Source organism: Chaetodon auriga, chromosome 6 (genome assembly GCF_051107435.1).
Source record: "Chaetodon auriga isolate fChaAug3 chromosome 6, fChaAug3.hap1, whole genome shotgun sequence".
NCBI classification, from domain to species: Eukaryota; Metazoa; Chordata; class Actinopteri; order Chaetodontiformes; family Chaetodontidae; genus Chaetodon; species Chaetodon auriga.
The window spans coordinates 1576125-1592848 of record NC_135079.1 but is presented as its reverse complement, the minus strand read 5'-3'; positions in this window follow the sequence as shown (position 1 = coordinate 1592848).

Genomic DNA, 16724 nt, shown 5'->3' with positions numbered 1-16724 from the left:
CGCTTAATTTTTTAAGTTAACAGCATAAAACACCTTCAGTTCAGCTGTAAACGCCTCCTCGTCTTTACTTTTGTGTTACCGTTGATTTTCTAAAAGTACGTAAGACTGCTGTATTTTTTCCAAAGAGACTTTTTGTACCTCTGGTGGCTCCTTTTCAATAATTATAATTCTGTAATAATACAAATATACATCTGTGAATCTGTGCAAAAAAATGGTGTCACAGGTAATCTGAGATCAGAGGCCTGCAGAGGGACTACACATACCTCTGAAATCACAGTGGAAACATGTTGTGTACGCTGTGCAGAAACGAGCCGATCAGTTCATCAGCAAAACCTATAAAATCCATCCATCCAAAGTCCGGAAACAACAGAAGACAGTCATACAAATGTCCACCTACATGTACTATTACATTGAACTGATTGGTTGATGTTTTGGAGATGACACAGTGAAAGAAGTCGTTTGCCTGTCAGACCAAGTGCAGGGCAGAGATGAGCGGAATGAAGGTTCTCAGGCCTCACTTAGTTCTTCATGTACCAAAGGTTTGGAGGCTTTGCTGCTGCCGTCATCGTCCTAGTTGGTCAAAGAGAGAGAGGCGAAACGATGACCACTTTATCCCCCCGGATTGACGCTGGGAAATGAGAACTCCTCATAGCTTTGATATCGACATGATGAGTCACAACATGGCGGGATTAGCAGAGTGTCATCAGTTCACTATGTGCCATCATTCATAAACAGATCTCATTTCAGTCCACTGTTCTGTCTGTAAGGAGCAGTGTTTCATGTTCCCACTCCTCACAGCAGGGAGGCAAACACATGACTCACTTCAATATGTTTTTTTTTTTTTTTTTAATGATTCCTCATTCAGTTCCTGAGGCCACAGTCGAGTGGCAGCCGCCTGAACGTTGAAGTCAGTGCTGAAGTTCAAACAAAAGTGTGACTGTAAATGAAAAGGAACTTTGAGTCTTGACTGACAGGTGTCAAATTAGGATCGTCTAGCTCTAGTGACCGACAAAGATGGCCATGGATGTGTTAATGGAGCAGGATGCAGAGTGGCACAGCAAGTCTTGCTGTCAGTTTGTCCTAGTGGCCAACAGCTGTATTGCAAAACAGGCGTCCACAACTGTTCTAATGCCTCTGTGAGGCTGTTCGAAGGCACAGCAGTCTGCATCGTCATAATGCTAACACGTTGATGTTAGCATTTAGTTTAGACTTTAAGCATGCTAACTTTTGCTAATTAGCACTAAACAAAATTACTGCTGAGGCTGAAAAAAGTTTGTGGCAACCCACCAAACAGTTGTTGAGCTATTTCGCTCAAAAGCACCGTCATCCTAACGGTGGTGCTGCAGAGGAGGAGGCAGCGGATTCATCCTCCTGGAACCATGACTGTCCAAAAATCATCCATCCATCCAGTACTTGTTGAGATACTTCAGTCTGGACTAAAGCTGTGCACTAGCTGGCCGACGTTGCCATCTCCAGACCCTCTGCCACTGTATTAGCTAAATATACCCCCCTCACCCCAGAGCGTGATTTCCCCAAACATCTGTAAAACTACCAAGAGAAAACCTCCAACAAGCTCCATTGTTCTTTTCAAACTGTGATTTTTTAAAACCACAAATGGAAAGTAAACCAGGAGGAGAACGACGATGGCTTCTTGTTGCACCTCAGCCCAGACAGGATACGCTTCAAAACTTACTTACTACTACATACTTTTTACAACCACCAGCCTCGGCTTCAAAACGATGTGTCTCCTTCAGATTCTCCCTCCTCATATTCACTACATGTTTACAGTCAGGTAGGCAAACTCATTAAAATACACAGTAATATTAAGATCAGTGTGTATGATGGACCGTGCAGTGTGTAGAATGTGCCAGAGGCCAACAGATTTCGGATTTTATGGCCGATTTCTTTTAACTTCTGGCTCACTTATTGCCATTTTCGTCTCCTTGCAAGTAAAATAAAGCATAATGCTACCAAACCGACGCGCAGCTTCTGAGTCTTTACCAGGATTTTTTAGATTGAAAGAGCATGTTCCTGGTCAGTCTTCATCTTTACAGCTTCCCCCTGCAGGTGTTTTGTTCTTCACCCATCATCTCTGACCTTTGACCCACCCTCTCGCCTCTGCTTATCCCTTCCTAATGAAGCTGTACTTGACGTGTTGGCTGACAGTCGACATCAACCAGAAGATTTAACGAGATAGCTCTTCCCTCCCTGTCTCTCCATACGACATCTTTCTCCTCTCAGTGAGCCAATTAGAGGAGCCGAGGAGGACAAACTGTGTTCTGGGACTGGGCTGGACGTGTCAACAGGTCTGTTTTGATCAGGGGATGAGAGCGTCTTGGTCTCAGAGCTTAAAGGATTGTTAAAGAATGTAAATTCAGCTTTGCTCCGGTGAGGGGTCAGCGAGGACAAAAGGGGAGGGGTCAGCCAGGCTAAGGTTACTGAGAGAGAACCAAAGTCAAGGGTAAAGTCTGAGCAAGCAGTAAACGCAGCGCACTGATGGGAAAATGTCTCTGAAGGAAAGTGCAGTGATCAGACGGCCTTTGGTCCAGCAGATCCCTTTGAATGATCAGGTGGAAGGGCCGACCTTGGAAACTTGCTTAATTGTAAACTTGGTTGTACAGTTGACACTGGCTGTTTCGTGGTGCTGCTTTAGCAACAAGCTAACACCTGCAATTAAGTCAGTTTTAGGCCACAGTCACTGACCTCAGCTTTTTTCAAACCTTTCTTTTGATAAACCTCATTGAGAATCATTACGTTGAAGTTATATTTGCTCTTTTCGGACAACGTATCCCATCTGTAGAGGTGCTGCTGTGCAGGCCGCTAATGCTCAGAGAGCCTGTCAGCAGCTTGAGCTTATCGTGCAGGACATCTGCAGTTTATCAAACATGCTCGTTCCTCTGTCCTCGTCCTCTCTCTGCTCTCCTTTCAGCGTTAGATAGTGAAGAAACGCACCCTGCTCTACAGCTGGTGCTGAAGGCTTGACTTTGAAACGTGAGACGGCTGCAGAGTTGTTGGCGAGCGGTTGGCAGAGTAACATGGAGGACGTTAATTATGGGACGGGTTCAACCAGCATCCCTAGAGAGCAGGACTTCCTGTTTCATCAGGCCATGGCTCTGCTCGTAATGTTCCCAGCAAACCTTTAAAGTGTCTCTGACTCTGCTGCAGTGGACACATGGCTTCAGATGACTCCACTGACCAGTGAAAATGTGCTCTTGTTGTTGTGTGGCTGTCAGCCTGTGCAGCAGGTCCTCTGCAGGTTGCTCCTGGCTGGTGTTCTTCATGTGCCTGGGTTGTATCTATCTTTGTTGAATGCAACAAAATTGATGTGATGTAGAACCGCTCTGTAGTTTTTCAGGTGCATCAGTCATGGTCAGGAACACTGCAGACAGCCCCTGAAAGCACCATGAGGTGTCACCTCCTGAGCAGTGCTGAAATCTAAGCTCTGGAATTTGTCCCCAAAGGTGAGGCCGTACAGTGGCATCAGAAACAGAACTTGTGGCAGTGGCTGTGTTTAATTCCTGCAGTGAAAGAAGGACTACGACAGCCATGGACTTCCGTCCTTCTTGCAGGCTAGCTTGTCTTGTGAAGTGCTCATGCATGTTGCACCATGCAGGTGAAGCTCATCTCCAGCAGGTGAAAAGAGACACCATGGGTATCTCCTGCTGTGCTTATTAGTAAAACTTGGTGGCTAAGTAGTTTTGGTAACTTTAAAACGTTGAGTTTCATACTCAGAGTGATCCATGCTCAGGAGTGAGGAAGTTCATTTGTCTGACAAAACTGATTTTTTTCTGGTCTGCAAACTCAAAAAAAAAAAAAAAAAAAGTTTGCATCTTGTTAACATCCAGCTGGGAGATGTTCAGCAGCAGAGTGTCAACAGATGGCACGCTGCCACACATCATCACTCACCCGACCATCGCAGCACCGTCACCACCACACAGTTAGAACAACACCTCCACAGAGCCTCTGAGCAAGGCACCAAGCTCAGTGCGCTGCCATCGGCAGACTGTGGATGCTGTTTTCAGGGTGAATGTGTTGAACTGTGTTGCTGTGAATCATTAAGTCCAGCAGCTGAGACGCTGGTTGATGTGTGGACGATGACCTCTCTGATTTGCTAAATGAAATGGACTGTTTTGTTGTCACAGACTGGTCTGCGTTGTTCTGGTTTGTTGTCTGTTAGTGTTGCTTTATCCGTACCAGTTTGCAGGATGGGAAATTAGCACCAACCACCAGTCAAATGCTGGTGAAATATGAAAGTGGCTGTCGGATTGGGACATTTATCTGTCAGTGATGTTCACGTTTTAAAAAGCTGATTTCCAATGCTGCAGTTTGACTGTTGGACTGGACAAACATCCAATCACTGACTGTTTACTCCCTGTTCCTCTGACTGGTTAAAAGAGAAGAGCTAAAGATCAAACTGATATTTTGACTCTTTCAGTAATCATCTACATGTTTGGAATATAAATTAAACAGAACTGAGCTGAAACAGTTATTTTACAGGATGAGTCCTCAATTGTCAATTAACAGATTAACTGTATCTTCAAGGCTGTGTGATAATAAGTCATTGAAGTTATTTTTCCCATGTAAAACATCATAGTTGCAGCTCTGGTTTGACTGGTGTTGCTGGTTGGCTCGTGGTGTCTGCTGCTGGTTTATCTGCAGCTCTGTGAGGATGGATCTGTTTCACCAGTGTGGACTGATGTTTCATGTGTGTGCTCCAGCAGTGCCAAGGTACCACAGCACAGTTACACGCCCTTCCTCCTCCACCTCCTCCTCCTCCTCCTCTCATTATCCCGTGCAGATGTTCACCACCGGGCCCTCGCAGTATCAGGTGACCACAAATCTAATTGATATCAAAACTCTGGCGGGGGAAGCCTAAGCCCCTCTGTGCTCTCAGGTTACGGCCTGTTATAAGCTCGGCCCGACTTCTGACAGCCACTTTCGGCGTGAAACATGCACTGTCTTCACTTCAAAGGGGGCGGACGTGGAGGAAAAAATGCCCCGCCGCCACCTAGGAAGAGCCCCGCTGCAGCCATGTTCTGCCTGTTTCCACAGTGTTCGGACCCATTTCAGCCTAAATCAGATTCATCACGCTCTGGACTTTTATCTGCTGCGGTGGAGGGCATTTGTTTTGCCTCACCGAAACAAAAGCATTAATAAGCTCATCGGCAAACAGTGAGTTTAATATGGGAAAGTGATCCGAGGCGGGGTATTACAATGCAGCTGAGAGGGGGAATTGGAAGCTTAAGGAGAGGATGTGATGGTAATGACTTTAAGGCGACATAATCCTCCCCATCTGGGCCCGCCGATTGTTTGATATTTATGGTCGATGATCAGCACTAATAGGTTTGTTATTTTCTTATGGGATGAATATGAATGGAGGGGAGCATGGGAAGAGGGTTGCGATTTGTTTTGTTTTCATTTTGTTTTGGGTTGAAACCGGAGATCGGGTTCAGACGGCGGCGTGTCTGCTCTTTGTCTCGCCGGACAGACGCAGTGGGAGGCTTTTCTCACACTGGACGGACTTCAGGCTCAGACTGAAACGTCCTACCTTCTCTCTGTGAGTCTGAAGTCGGTTTGAATTTGGAGGGCAGGACTGATTCTCACAGTTCTGTGTTTAGAAGTCGTCCCATTTGTCTTTCAGAGTTGGCGTGATTAATGTCCGTCAGAACAGCAGCAGTGATGAGGACGAGTGTGAGGATTTGCCGCTTATCTCCTGAAAGAACTCCAAGAAGACAACAGGACTGATGTCCTTCACTCCAGCTGGCTTTAGGTTTCACGTCATTCCTGTCACATGAACCTGCAGATGCAGTAGCTGATCAATGGAAGCAAACATGTTGATGCAGGGACCATTCCCAAAATGGTTGTTAAGTGAATTTGACGAGATGTTTAGTGAACAGCATTTCATTCACACGATAAAATGAATGAATGAAAATGCTTTTGTTATGGTAAAGGTTCAGCGGGAGCCTGAAGTTTCTGATGCCACAGTGTCAGTGAACGCACCTCCAGAAGTAGTACTTGTGCACCACTCCAGTGAAATCTCTGTAAGATGATTATTATAGAGATGAGATGAATGAGTGACATCATCGTATCAGTCTTTTGCATTGGGAGATTTCACTATGTGGACTTCATTATTCTGGTTGTTCAGAGTGTTATTGAATGCACCACCAAGAAGAGTTCTGAAAATGGTGCTTTCAAATGTAGACAGAAAAATAAGGTTGAGAGTAAATTATCTGGTGCTGGTGCGATGTGAAGTCTCTGCAGGTTGGCTTTCATAGAAATGAACTGAAAATAGAAAGTGTGGAAGGAAGGAAGGAAAAATACTTGATGGTCTAAAAATTGTAGAGTGTGAATTCAGGAGTATTCTGGGATGTTCCCGCTGGGCTCAGTTTGGTCTCTCTGGTTTCCCTCGGCTGCCGGCTCATTACTGACCCTTGGCCCACTTGTTTGATGGATGACTTTATGACACTATTTTAGTCCGGAGCGTCACTGAAGTCCAGGCTGCCCGTGCCCAGAGTATGAGACCTTTCTCTGGGTATGTCTTTACAGGAAAAGACGTCAGGACTTGTTTAATAACTCCACGAGATCATGTTGAGTATGCAGAGCTGGACGGAGGAGGGGGCGTCCAGAATGTTCCACTGAACCAGAGCAGCATCATCAAAACACTGTAGCTGGAAAAACAGAAAAAACCTGTGCAACCTTTATTCCTCAGGTCTCATTTCTGTCCAGAACACTTCTCCATCATACATCATCAAAGAGGCAAAACATGTATCACCGTCATACTCAAGTGCTTAAAGCTACGAACGAGTTATGCTGAGTTTTTAGAGCTGAAGGATTAATTTGATTTTGTTTTCAGTGTAAAACATGCAGCATATTTCTGTCAGTCAGCGAAATGCCTCACATGTAAAATGAGAGAGCAGATCTTATCAGAGCCAACTCGCAGTGTCATAAATCATCTTCCTGCGAGATGTTTAGGTGCTGCTTGTTAAGCAGGTTGATGCTGTGTTTGTGTTGGTTGTTGTTGCACTGAGTGACTCCAAAAATGCCTTAAATAGTAATAATAGATCATTTTTTACAGAAGTCTTTTTCAGGATTTTACGCCATTTCTAAACACTTGAAACAGAGAGAGGTTTGAGTCAGAGGATTTAAGAGCCTCAGCATATGTCTTACCATGTTGGACAGATAGGATGGGGTGAAGCCTTCCAGTGATTTAAAAAGAATTCTGTGACAGACAGGTAACCAATGTAAAGGTTGTCAGATTGGAGTAATGTGGGCTTTCAGTCCGGTTTTTGTCAGAACTCGTGCTGCTGCGTTCTGTACGAGCTGTAACTGAGCGTTACAGCCGTCCAGCCTGCTGGAGATAAAAGCCTGGGGTAGCTTTTCCATGTCTGCCTGGAAAAGAAACAGTCTGACTCTGGAAATGTTCCTTAAATGACAGAAGGACACTTCACTTCTAATGTGATGTTCAATATTTAGCTCTGAGTCCATGATGGCACCGAGGTTTCTGACCTGTCCTTTGTCTTCAGTGTCAGTAGATCCAGGTGTTCAGGCAGTTTCTCTCTCAGCTGTTGCACCAATGACAAGGATCTCAGTGTTGTCTTGATTTAGCTGTAGGAAGTTCTGAGTCATCCACAGGCCGATGTATGAGGTACATACAATAAGCCGTTGGTAGAGCTGAAGTCATTTAAGCTTCCGGACATATATAGCTGAGTATCATCTGCATAAATATGGAAACTGATGTAACGATGTCTAATAATATTGTCAAGTGGTAGCATATAGAGACAGAAAAGAACTGGAGCTAAGATAGAGCCCTGAGGGACACCACGTGTCAGGTCTGTTTTATCGGTGGAGTGATCGTCCATGGCCATACAGAACTGTCCATCAGTCAGATAAGACCAGACTGAAATAATCTGTTTTGGCAGTAAAGAAGGAAGGCTGGAGCTTCAAGCCCACTTTAACCAACGTTAAAAATCCTGGTTTATTCCTTGATGAAGATTTAAATTTCAGTGTCCACATCAAACCTGTAAAAAAAATCATTGTGGCATCTTAAAACATCTAAAATGACAAACTTTGTGTCCAGAAAAGATTCAGAAAAGCTAAACGTGGTGTTTAGTCGTTCTGCTGCTTCGTTCTGCTTCACTCCTTGGAGTCCAGCTGTGGCCACTTTCAGAACTACAGACGGCTCTTTTTCCACTTCTTTTAAATCAGTTTGATGATGCTTTCATTTCATTCAGTTGACTTGAAACTTGACTCTAAACACACAGAACAAAAACACAGATATTCAAGAAGTCACTCAGAAATCTTCGATGTGGTACCGCTGCCAATACCTTGACTCTGATACAGATTCCTTAACAATACTTTTTTTTACACTCATTTATAAAATCCATTTTAACTAAAAGAAAATGACACTATACATTATGGTAAAGGAGGAAGCTGTTCAGTGGCCTGGAAGCTGCTACACACTTCACTCTATCTAATGGGGAAGTATTTGACAGTGTAAATAGATAACTCTCCAAAGGAACATTCATTAACATAAAGGAATATAAAATATAACGGTAGAAGGCAGCATTGGTATCAGGGTGGCCTTGTCCCCCCGGCGTCCCCTTGGTGGCGTCCCTGACTGCACTAAATTATTGAACACATGTATGACACTAACCTCTGCGATTGTTTTTATGAACTGCCTAGTGGGTCGGATCAAACGGTCTTACAGGCCTGAAGGTTGGAGGTTCTTCACCCCTGATGTACAAGACATACAACTGTCTTATCAGTACTGGTCACGGAGATGTTTATGTCCCATCTGAAAATTGAATTTGAGAGAAGAGAAACATTTCTAAATGTTAACAAGAAGCTTTGTTTAGTCTTTAAGACTTTTTAAATCTACAGAGGGTGTGTCAGCTGAGTGCTGCCCCCCTGAGGAGGAGGTGAACACTGCACTGTGTTTCCTGAGTCTCCTGGCATGTTGGTAAATGCGTCCACTAATGCTCAGTAAGACCAGGGACATGCTGGGAATGTATGACACACACACACACACACACACACACACACACACACACACACACACACACACACACACTCTGCAGTTCACTCTGGCTTCATCAGTCTGAGACGTGAGGAGTCTAAATTTAAAGAATCCTGCCTCAGCTGAGACACCTGAACGTCTCATCACTGTTCCTCTGGCACCTGATCTGCACTCATATGTACTTTTATTTGCACGTCAGACATTCTGTGTACCCAACCAGTAGAGGCTGGACTGAATCTATAAGTGATGAAGTGAATGTTCACTCAACCACTGTTCTTACTTTGAGGACAGTTTTCAGATATTCGTACTTTGTTTGAGTTGAAAAGGTTTGAGAACACCGTGAGAATCTCATTTCTCAGGCTCTTCGTTCTCTGACTTAGAGCCAACAGTAACTTTTTACCTCTATCATGGTCATGAATCATAATTTAGAACCTCTCATCGTGTCTTTCGTTTCATCTCAATAGTCCGTATGATCTCTTTTCACACGGACAGCCGTTGAGTCGCTCCTGAGCCAAAAATATGACGAGGCGCGAAGCACTGCAGCCAGCTGGGATGTTTCTTTAATTCGCTCTTTCTGCTTTCAGCACATTCAGAGCCGTGAAGTAACAAAGTAGTAGTTCCTACGAGGGCCGCGAAAAAGCATCATGTCCCTGCTGTTCAGCCAATCAGAGGCTGCGTTTCCGGCTTGTCGGGAAGTCAGAGGCTGTGTTCCTGAATGGGCGTGTGTGTGTGTGGCAGCTCTGAACACACACAAAAAAAAACTCTAAAAAGAAAATAAAACCAAGAAGAGCAGGATACTTGAAATGAGCTCAACCCTGTGGTTTGGTCACATGGCCGCAGTATAAGTCAGGCTGGAGGTGAAAACTGCAGTGGATGAGATGAAGGAAAGTTCTTACTGTGCTGGTTTAGATGAAGTGAAGAGAGAAATGTACAAACAGAGTCAGATCATATGTTGGATGTGACCTTTACGTGATGAAGAGGAAAGATTTGCTGCTGTTGAGGCAGCAGATTAAACAACTAGCTGCTCATTCAGACGTCGTTCTGCTCGAGAAAACAAATGAAAACAGACAAAAGTTTGGAGGAAAACAACTTTTCTGTTAGCGGTTGGTCCACGACCTCGTGCTCCTGATGACTGTCGTTTGGTTTTTCAAGGCTTTGTAGCTTTTATTGTCCTGAGGATTAACGAGCAGCAAACGTTCAGCACTGCAATGCTGAATGTTGACGTTTGGTCGGTTTTGCTGTTTTCATGTCTTCCCTGTCCAGTGAGAACCATGTATCTCTCCAAATGTCTTGGTTTTGAATGTGAATGTTTGTGATAAAAGAACAGATTAACTCTTTAAAAAGCCTCTTGGATCACCTGAAAATGCATCGTCAGGAAGCTGGAAACAGGCTGTTTTTCTGAGCTCGGAAACGTTGACTGTTAAGAGATTCATGGCCAGGGTCTGAAATTAACACCCACCAATTAACACCTACCAAGCAGCAGGTAGATTTTCCATTTGGCGAGTAAATCTTGAAATGTTATCCGTCAGACTGGAGGGTAAATGTTTGTACCAAAATAGTCACATAAAAAAATCTATGCTGAGAGTCTTTTGCTCTCATTTACTGCTGTGCTGCTTCTGTCCTCTGCTGTCTGGGTTTGACACACACACACACACACACACACACACACACACACACACACACACACACACACACAGAGTGTGCCGCCTCACCATCCGGGTACAAACTACATGTCTAAGATGTTGAAATATGTGGAATTAATTAAGATCCAATAATTTGATTGGAAATAACATATTTTCATCAGCAGTCATGTGATCTGAGGCTTCAGCATCAACTTATTACATGCCACACGACCTCAACCCCAACACACACACACACACACACACACACACACACACACACACGCAGACACACACACATTCTCTCTGCTATAAAACCTCTGGCAGCCTCCACCTGCCCTCCTCCCTGACTACACATTATGCCATGACTGGCATGTGCATGTTTATACTGTGTGTGTGTGTGTGTGCGCGCGCATGTGTGCGCATGTGTGGCTCAGGAGTCCATCTTGTTTTTTCATTTGCCGTGCTCCGTGACATTTGTTCCTGCAGCTGAACATGTGCAGGACAATTTGTCGATTCTTCCAGCAGTGGACAGCTGCGGCGTGAATTACACTAAAGCTGCTGCTTTGGGGGGATTAGGCTGGTGCTGTGTGTCTGTATGTGTGTGTCTCTCCTGGGACACGTTAACCCCGTGCAGTCAGGGGTCCTCCAGGTCCTGGACCAGGATCAGGCCTTTTACTGTCTCTCTGGCACTGCACTTTCATCTTTTTTATCAAACTGATTGGACGAGACCTGCTCAGGTAGTCTTTGTTCATGACTGCCATCAGCCCAGCGGAGTCACTTTATTATGTTAAAGTCAACACTCTCCAAAGCAAGTTTACTAAAACTTAACATCTGAAAAGTGAACCCAACATCTGCAGCAAGTTCAGGAAAAATTATATATATCAATATGTTTTTTGTCGTATTTTTTTTTTTTTTTTTTTTTTGCATAAACCAAATGAATGGCTGCAAACGTTAAATATGAGTAAAGTTGGGTGTTACGTAACTTTGATTACATCTCCATGAAGAGTCTTGACATGAGTCAGTTTAATGTCTTTGTTCCCAAACAGTAAAAAGTGGACGACCTGGTTCAGTTAACACAGCACACCGCAGAGTCTCTTCTGCCTGGCTGCAGCAAAGCAAAGATGTTTTACCAGCGTCTGGCTAGCTTAGCTGACTTTGCTAACATTTAGCACGAGGGCTAAGAGCGAAACAAGTCCTGCTGCTGATCCCATTTCTCTGTTTCCATTGTTAGTTTCGTGGTTAGTTGATTTGAGACACGACCTGGTTTGTGAAGGTCTGTTTCTCTGCGTGACTGACACAGTTACTGACAAAGTAAGATTCTTTTCAGCTGAGGACAGACTTGTGTATATATATTTAAATTGTTATATTTTATGCTCTTATTTTAGTAGATGTGTCATGCACCAATTTCACCAGAAAAAATTCCTCGTATGTGTAAAAGCGTACTTGGCAATAAAGCTTTTTCTGATTCTGATTCTGATTTCTGATTCTGGATTGAACTGTTCATCACCGAAACCCAAAAACACCTGAGCTGCATCTTTCTTCTGTCCACCAGTCTGTATTGTCTTTATTGGATGGTCCCACTGGGAGAAGACATAAGACAAACGGACAGGTAAGAGCTGCAGCTGATGATTGTTGTCATTGTCGATCAATCTGTCGATTATTTCCTCTAAAATGTCAGAAATGGTGAAAAACGTTGGTCAGTCATTCAGTTCAGTCATGCAGCAGAAAGAAAATGCCGTCATCTCTGTCTGTTTTATCTTTATCTTGTCATCTTTTTAGCTGCTGTGTTGGCTTTGCTTCCTCTGCAGGATTAATTTTACACCTTCCGACAAATCACACATAATATCACACGTGTGCTGCGATGGTAAAGTAACCTGGCTGCCTGCTGGCTGAGGGGTCCGGGGTTAATCTGAAGGCCTGTGGATGAGCACTTTGAAGCACGGCCTTTCAGCAGCAGCAGCGGGCAGCCACGGAGCTCAGGATTGGCTTTGGTCAGACCTTCAGCATGAATCATTTTTACCACAGAGAATATATTGATTTCCACAGGAAGACGCTAAAACCCCTGAAAATCGTGCTGAGTAACAGGACACCGCACGGCAGAGCAGGGATTTCTGCCGCTCTGAGAGCCTGTTGTGTGTTAATCGTCCGCTCAGTCTGCAGAATCTGAGCGCCGTGCCAAGCTGCAATCCTTTCATTGATAGTCTGAAGGAGCACAGCGGCCACAGTGCCAGAGGCTCAACGCTGGTCTGGAGCTGACCTCTGACCTTTGTGAGGGAAAAGGTCAAGGTTGATTCAGACTTTCTTCTGTCAGTGCCAGTGTTAGTGGTTCAGTTGCCCTTTTTTTTTCCAAGTCAACCTTTATTTACGTCATTTACATCATTTCCAATGATGTGGAGAGTGCAGCTAAAGAATGAATGAGAAAACAACAGAACACAGTTACAGCCTCCGTTATCTGGTCGCTGCTGAACAGTTAGCTCTGTTACAGACGCACAGACTGAATCCTGCTAACTGTTCATGATGTGAACCACATGAGAAAGATGCAGGATGAAAACTGTGACTGAGTTAACGGACGCCGTTCAGTATCTGGTTTTAACATTCAGACCGTCTGACAAACACGAGAAACATTTTAACAGTGAAAGTGAATCATGGCCTCTGAGTGACCGACCTGTGATTCAGTCTGGATGAGTCGTGTTCACCCTGCTGTAAAAACACAGAGGAAGAGGAGCACCGTGTGGTCAGAGACTTCGACCTCTTGACTGTGGCACACATGACACGGTGGAGTGATCCGGTGTCTTTTACACCTCCACGCTCGTGTGGCTTCCATTAAAACGAAAACATTTTCACCGTCTTCTGTGAAGATGTAACGACAGCTTGTGACCCGACGGTAGCACAACACGAGCCTCCTTCCTTCAACAGGTGAGTGACACTGCATCAGGGGTCGATCAGCAGTGAAAGCTCTTTGTTCCTGAGGATTTGTTGATCGAGGACTCGCTTCAGAAGTGGAAAACCATCTGCGTGTGTGTGTGTGTGTGTGTGTGTGTGTGTGTGTGTGTGTGTGTGTGTGTGTGTGTGTGTGTGTGTGTTTCTGAGGTGTTGTTTTCTCCGAGCGCCACGCCATCCGAAGGTAACTGCCTCTTTAATGGGGTGTTTTTACACACAAGGCAAGTGGCAGCGTTGCGGGTCGCCACAAGAACGAGTTTATGAGTGACCACACAGGGAGGCGGTGGCCGAGCGGCCCCGGTTTGATGGAGGGCCCCGATCTTTACTGCGAGTCTGTTTGGAGGCTTTACAGCCTCTGAAAACACCGAGAGAAGAGGTGGATACGAGGATCAGGTAGACTGAGTGAAGAGGTGTTGGCGTCTCTGTGATGATGCTTGAGGTTTAACAGACGAACAACTGCTGCAGTTACAGATACTGAAACTGATCGGAGCGCCTGAGCTGGAGTGACCTTTTGTCCTCGCTCTGGACGGGTCCCAACAAATCCTCAAGTCCAGACCAGCAAAACAGAAGTTCTGCCAACGCTCAACAACACTCAACAAGTTCAAGCAACCAGTGATGGAAGATCCAGCATGCTCCCCGAGGCTCGAAAACCACCGAATCAAACAGGACATGTCGGTCTGACCAAGAACCTCCTCTGGTTCCTTCTGTGATCGAACCTGACATGCAGTCAGAGGTTCTGATCTCTTCCTCATTATTCATCATATGCTGGCTTTTCCAACACATCCGCCTCCACCAAGACCTCCAGAGGAGAGCAGTAAGTTCAGGCACCTAAAACTTCTGTGCACGTCCTAGTTTTTAAGCCAACGTAGACAAGAAGTCCTTAATGTGCTCTGGAAAACAACATTTCAACATCTAGAAATCTTCACCTGCGGAGGAAGATCATGTGATATGCTTGAAAGGTCCAGAAGCACTTCTAGATTGACCCTCTGATGAGATTTTGTTTCTCAACTGCTCGATCGGAGATAATAAGACCACACAGTAGGAGCTGATGTGGATGTTTGCAGGCTGAAAGATGACCTGGACATGTGGACGTCATGACTTTCTTAACTTCCGATGTAAAAGCAGAGCCCACAGGGTCCAGAATGGAGATCCAGTGTGAATGTGTGATGAGGTCAGGCTTTTGAGGTCAGATCTGTAAACCTGTGAAGGACCTGACTGAGACGAAGCTACAGTTTGATGGATTTGACTTCCCCCTGAAACCTGCTGTCCATTTCAGCCAGATGCATCATGTTTTCAGGGCGAAATGGTTTCCTGAGCTCTGAGCAGCAGCAGCGAGGTGAAGTGAAGTGACAGCCCCAGGTGGCGGCGCAGGGCTTCAGATAGGACAAGAGGCAGAGCAGCAACTGTTGGCTCGACGCCGGCAGATAAATAATAAAGCAACTGTGAGCCGAGCGCTGCTCCTCAGCAGGAACAGAGAACAAGAGGAGACGCAGAGGGAGGAGGAGGGCTGCACTTTAAACCTCTGCACTTGTGGTTTGGCACAGATCGATCGGGCCTGGATTTTTAATTAAACAGATGTCACCATGAATATTTCAACTTCGGAGCAACACGATATGGACGGGAGTGACGTAACATGTGGAGGGATCAGCCAGTAAGCCGAGGAGCATGTGCAGAAGACCACAGCGATGCCACACGCTGCAGGACGCTGTCATGGAGGGAGATGTTTTTCTCTTCTTCACTCGCTCTATAATGCATGTCTTCAGTTTTTATTCACTTTTTGTGCTTTTCATGATGATGTAGAGAAACAATGAAAGCTCACAGTGCTGTGGGTCTCAAACATCAGTCGTGTCCAAGTGTCCAAGTGGGAGGAGACACTTTGGACGTCCTGATCACTGTTCATTTTTCTCACAGTCAGTTTTGACTCACAGTCGACATGATTGAAATGTGACTGAAACACATGGAAGGACTGTGTCCACCTTTGTGTTGTGCATGCTGCTCACTGAGAAACCTTCCTTCATATCATCAGGACTTCACAGATCGGGTCCCAGTACTGGTTTAATTGGTTTACCCTTGTGTGAGATCGACTTTTCATGTTCAGATGGAGATTTGCTCACATTCCTAAATAATGCCTCGTGCAGACGAAGGGACGTCGTGTCAGACATTAAGAAAGTATTTGTTATAATTGTCCTTCTCAGGTTTTCAGGGGCTGGTTGTTGAACACGGCTCACTGGGTTGTGTCACTGTGTGAAATTTGTCCTATAAATAAATTTGCACCAACTTGACTCCCCAGTTATTTTTATCTAGAAGTCCAGTAAAGCTGCGTGCGTGCGTGCGTGCGTGCGTGCGTGCGTGCGTGCGTGCGTGCGTGCGTGCGTGCGTGTGAGAGAGAGAGCAGGGTAAATCCAGTCAGGAACCGGTCTGGACAGGATGAACCTACAGTGAAGCACAGCTCATGTTTTGCTCATCCTGCATGTGTACTCTGAACGCACCTTCACTTCACTCGTGTCCTTGTTTTCGAACTGTTCTTGTTCATCTTTAATCATCTGAATCCACAAACCGGCCTGTTCTGTGTTTCCACATGCTGGGTCTCCTCCTGCAGTAATGCTTTAAAAAGGCGAGCATCATTGCTTTGGCGACTGTCTGACTTGCGCAGTACTTTGGTTTCTCATCAATTAGCTGCTGAACCGCTGACATTCCCATCATCCTCAGCTGCACCTTGTGTTTCATTCACACTAACACGGCTGCAGACCCTTCAGATGAATGCATACTGAATGCAGCCGCGGTGCCGCTGTGCATCCCTGCAGCGTAGGTTTAGATTTGTAGCATCAGATTTCACCTGTTGGTATCTCCACAATGCAACAGCCCATCATACATGACTGGGCCGTTTTCTTTCATTCATTATATGATTCTGATCTACACAAACACTACTTTATGGCGTTACGTCCAAGTAACTTACAGTGGTCTCTGTGCTGGTCCTGTTACTGAATCGCAGACTACTGCAACTGATTGACAGAGCAGCGATTGTGGTGGGCTGAAGTTCGGCAGGAGGACGCTGGAGAGAATCTTTCTACAGCTCCCTTAATGTTGAACCGTCTCCACTGGCATGAGAATCACAAGCAGCAGAGACAACAACACACAGCAGGTGT